At 38.8% G+C, this 5,449-nt stretch overlaps 1 pseudogene; it reads left to right on the top strand.

The window, feature by feature from the left end:
• Positions 1-2,904: 2,904 nt before the first annotated feature.
• LOC149167273 (elongation factor 1-alpha pseudogene) lies at positions 2,905-3,420 on the top strand (annotated as a pseudogene).
• The last annotated feature ends 2,029 nt before the right edge of the window (positions 3,421-5,449 follow it).

Below are 5,449 nucleotides of genomic sequence, written 5' to 3' on the forward strand. Positions count from 1 at the left end.
AGGATCAAACTAACACTATTTACAAATTAAAGAAGGCTTACAACAAGGTAATTCACATCAAAAATTTAAGAGGATGGAAACCTCTTGCAAAGGAACACAATTTTATGTTCCTAATTCTCAAGAATTGATAAATTTAGAGATAAGAGAAATGTGTGATGCACCATATGTTGGACACTAGGGTACCATAAAACTATTGGACACTAGGTTGATAACATAGCCAAACAGATGTAATGTTAGAAGGTAAAGGATGAATATAGACATCCAACATGATTTCTATATCCATTGTCCACTGGTAACTAGATTTCCTAGATCCCAAAACTAAGAGATTCCTTACAAATATATGTTAGAGCCCTAGAGTGGATGGATATTGTATAAGGGACTATGATACATAGAAATAAATATCATCCTTAGATTGTGAAATATGATGGGAAAGAGAGTTGGCTAGTAGGAATTATTGTAGGGGTCACATCACTCTTAATTTAGTAGGTATTAGTATCTTAGTGTTGACTATAGACATCCATATAATCATGCTCACCTTTGTGGAGCCATAGCCCTAGATTAGGGGTGGCCTATTATAGAGAGTATTAGTCCAAAAATAACTATCTTGGATGGAATATTTGACATTTGTGGCTAGTTGTGTAAAACATTTATAAGGATAAATACTCCAATCACTATGTTATTTAATATGTAAATGTTATGATTGAATGTTATGTTAAATTTATGTTTTGTATGTTTAAATGTTGTTGTGCATGATTAATTCATCTACATTCTTGAATTTTAAAATCATGGACAGTCACATGAGCCTATATGTCAGACAACATACATTCATTTCTTTCAAAATGGTATTAAAGTTGGATTTATGGTAACATGCCTTAGACTAAGGGTCTAGGTATGTCACTCATCATATTATTGGTATGTTGTCAAAACCTAGTAAATTTTCATGTAGAAGAATAAGTCATGAGTTTTAGCGATATTTATCTCAAACATCCACAAAGAAATGCAAAAAAAATACCCAGAGAATAGAGAAAGTAAACCATAAATGAATCCCAAAGAAAATTTATTAGTTCTTATTCATTTGGCAATGGAATTTTTATACTTTTACAAAGAGATCACCAATTGAAGAGTCAAACCTTAAATTTGGCACGCATACAAATTAAAGGCTAGAAGAAACAAGAAAATATGCAACAAACTAAAAAACTAGCATTTAATATCTAGAAAGGGATCCTTCATGGGAGGTGAACTACTAGTGATGATTCTCCTTGACGATCATGACCTAATGTGTCATATTAGGTCCTCCCAGCTTAGATGGATATTTTCCCCAATTTCTTCTCAATTTAGTGATGGATCTATGTATATGAAATTGCTACTAGATAGGTTATCACTAAACTTGCTAGCGCTACTAAAAATGATATGATGAGCAAGGTTACAATGATATGCACGAGCATATGAATACAACCCTACTTAATGCGCATATGAAAAAACCTATGCTATGAAAAAAGAATGAAAAATATGTTGTTGTAAGCTACCAAACACTACTAACATCATAATGTGCCCATCGGAAAATTCTAATATATAAAGTGAAACAAAGATCTTATCCAAGATGTAAAAAATCATTGTGTCAAGTATCTCACTCTTACATCTCAAATATTTAAGCTCTTAGAAGCTTTTGACCTCCAAAATGATTAACATGCATACTTTTGTGACATTTCACAATGAAGAAAAAATATTATTTTCCACACCATTTAAAAAAAAAACAAATGTCGAAAATCTTCAAATAAATTTAAACTGATTGCTCAAAATTGAGCACTTTCAAATATATCTATCCATCCCATAATTTAACACATATTGCTCAAAATTGGGCGTGTGGTTAAACATATTTTACCATGATCTAATTCCCACCAAAAAGACAAAGGCAAGAACAATAGTTCAGTAGGGAAATATCAATCTCCAATATTCGTTGGGAATATATGGAACAGGTATTGGTCACTACAGTTGGGTTGTGTTATATTCTTTCCACGACTAGCCCCTATATTAGGTGCAGCGAACCTACCTATGGGTTTTGTGCATGGTTTTCACACATGGTTTTGGGCGCGATGGTTTTCGGTCCATGGTATTGGATATTTCGGCATGTATATATATGTATTATAACATTGAAAGGAACATAATGAAAAATCAATCTGGTAGTCTCGGTTTTGGGATCCAAAGGAAAATCTCTGTGTATATGTGTTTTATGTGTTATGCTCTCGCATTGTTTATTTTCTGTGTTTTAGAATTCGTATGTAGGTAATTTCTATATGAGTTTAAAACCTACAGTCACTGGATCGATCTTTAGGATATATAGATCAATTCCCATTCTTCAAATCCATTGAACTCTGATGCCTTAGCTACAAATTTGTTCTACGTTTTCACACAAATTTGTTCTATGTTTTCCAGTGATTCACCGGAAGTTAGGGTTTCAGGGTTGAATTTTGATACGTTCATCGAATTTTTCGATCCCTATTTTCATGAATAAACCAAATCGTGGGTGAGTTTAGCACAACTTAATGATGACTCTTAACATACAACGATCCCTGTGAAAGCACTCGCCCTCGGTCTAGATGATTTTCCCATTTTTTAAGCTGGATGTTACGATGGATATATTCATTATTGGGAGGAAGACCATATCTCATACTGAATATTGCATTACTCTGGTTGTTGGACACAGATTGTCATTGATGTCAATATGGAAATATTCGGGGAGCAGATAGAGACGAGAGGAGCAGACAAAGCCGAAGACGAGGAGCACACAGAGCCATCAGAGCAGGTGGAGAGCGAAGCAGGGGAGCTCTGCGATTCTCTTTTGGTGGGAAGCTGAAGCTGCTTATTCGCATTTTTGATTCAGGAATACTTGGTTTTTAGGAAACCATGGGTAAAGAGAAGACCCACATCAATATTGTGGTCATAGGACATGTCGACTCTGGCAAGTCCACCACTACCGGTCATCTTATTTACAAGCTTGGCGGTATCGACAAGCATGTGATCGAGCATTTTGAGAAGGAAGCTGTGGAAATGAACAAAAGGTCATTCAAGTATGCCCGGGTACTTGACAAGCTTAAGGTTGAGCGCGAGCGTGGTATTACTATTGACATTACTCTCTGGAAGTTTGAGACAACCAAGTATTATTGTACCGTCATTGATGCACCAAGCCATCGTGACTTTGTCAAGAACATGATTACAGGTACATCACAGGCCGATTGTGCTGTTTTGATCATTGATTCTACCACCGGAGGTTTTGAAGCGGGTATTTCGAAGGATGGATGGCAGATACAGCACGACGGGGGGGAGAATGAATGTGAGCCGTCAGATCAAAGAGCAGCGGATCCAACAGTCGTCGCACGCGAAAGATGCGCGGACGATAATGTGCGGGAGACATACAGGTAGGCGGTAAGTGGTATTCCCCGCACTGCCCACCGGGGTTCGGTGGTATACGTACAAGGGCCAGCGATCCAATCAAAATACGACGTGTGGCGGATGAAAACCGCCACCCCCGCAGGTTAACGTGTATGCAGATTGTGCGATCGGGGCTTGCAACTGTCGTCTAATCGTGCGACGGACGGTCAAATGGCGAGGAATATGCACGATGTTTAACGTGCGAGAAAAAAGGACTGTGACCGTTGGATCGCGATAATCAACGGCTGCGATTGCGAATGTGGCAGAGGCTAATATGGGCGTGATTACATGGGTTTTTGGAATAAAACAGAAACAGCGGGGCAAAAGGGTGTTTCTAGACTTTTATATCAGTTTTCTTAGATTTCGTTCCTTTGGTTTTCGGATCGCAATGGCAATGGCGGCTTCCACCATGATGAGATCGTCTGTTACGGCAGGATCGTTTCATGAAAATCATCATCCTTCTGTGGCGGTTGATGCACAGATCCGATCAAAGATAACCAGCACCGATGGCACAGTTAGATTGCCTTTCGGAAGCTTTGGAAGCAATTTCTTCGGATCCACTATAGAGTTTGGCCAGGGTTCAACCTTACAATGTCAGAGTGCTAGGACTTTGCAACCAGTTAGAGCTACTGCAACAGAGGCCCCTCCTAGAGTTCAAAGATCCTCGGGAAAGGAGAGGACCAAGATAGGAATAAATGGATTTGGTCATATTGGGAAGCTGAAAGATCAAGCGAGTCAGAGGAAATGACAGCTACTGAGGAGGAAGCCTAAGAGTCAGTGTAAGCGGAAACGAATGGACAAAGGCATGGGAATGTATAAAACAGTAGAAACAGAGAATTGTTGGTATGGTTATGGCGGTGAAGAACCCGAGGGTGAGATAGTAGAAGCAGCAGAGGCAAAAGAGGCAGAAAAAGCAGTGGAGGCAGTAGAAGCAGCAGAGGCAGAAGAGAAGGAGTGAGACAACCTCAGCTGAATAAAGTGCAACAGCATACCTGTTTATACCAAGGTTGGGTTGGAGCCCAAGAGGTTGGAGCCTCAGAACTGAACAGGACTAAAGTCATTGGGGTAGGTGCTCCTAAGTGCAAAACCACTGCAAAACAGAGTTGTTGCTCTAGAGGTTGGAGCCTCACTGAAGTCCAAGTTGGAGCTTGGCATCTATTCACAATCAGATTTATACTTATATTGTATTTATTTCTTTGCACTGTCTTGAGTTTTAATAAAAGAATTAAATTAAACTATTGATTTCTGTGTTCTGTGTATACATATACATATCTATATAGGTTGTTGGCAATCACTAGAACAAATTAAAAAAAAAATTAGTAAGAAATACTGATTCACCCCCCCTCTCAGTGTTTCCAACAATTGGTATCAGAGTAGGCTTCTTCATACTATCCTAACAGCTTGAAGAAGGATCTGCAGCCATGATGAGAAACCACGAAGCATCAGGAAGACCTCCTTTATTCGATGGCACTAACTTTGGTTTCTGGAAGAAAAGAATGACTTACTACTTAATGTCCCTTGGACCTGAAGTCTGGCATTTCGTTCAAAATTAATACAAAACTTCTTCCACTCTTCCAACAGACCAAGACGAGAGGAAAGCCTACATCGCAAATGCAAAGGCCATGAACTCCATCACTAGTGGAATCACTGATTCCGAGTTTACAAAATCATGCACTGTACCTTGGCCAAAGAAATGTGGGAGAAGCTAGTTGGCTTGTATGATGGAGACTCAAAAGTCAAAAAGGCAAAGCTTCAAACTCACAGAAGACAATTTGAAAGTTTTAGGATGGAAGATGAAGAAGATATTGCTGCATACCTCCTCCGAGTAGCTGAAGTGGTAAATTCCCTAAAAGGATTGGACGAAAAAGTTGAAGAAATTACCATTGTTCAAAAGGTATTAAGGTCTCTTCCAGACAGGTTTGACTCCAAAATAAGCACTATAGAAGAAGAAAAGGATCTAGATACCCTCAAAATGGATGAACACCATGAAATTCTCACTGCCTATGAAATGAGGAAAGGT

The sequence above is a fragment of the Pinus tabuliformis genome, chromosome 5_1 (genome assembly GCF_031772625.1).
Source record: "Pinus tabuliformis cultivar Carrire ecotype Pingquan chromosome 5_1, CPIR1, whole genome shotgun sequence".
Taxonomy (NCBI): domain Eukaryota; kingdom Viridiplantae; phylum Streptophyta; class Pinopsida; order Pinales; family Pinaceae; genus Pinus; species Pinus tabuliformis.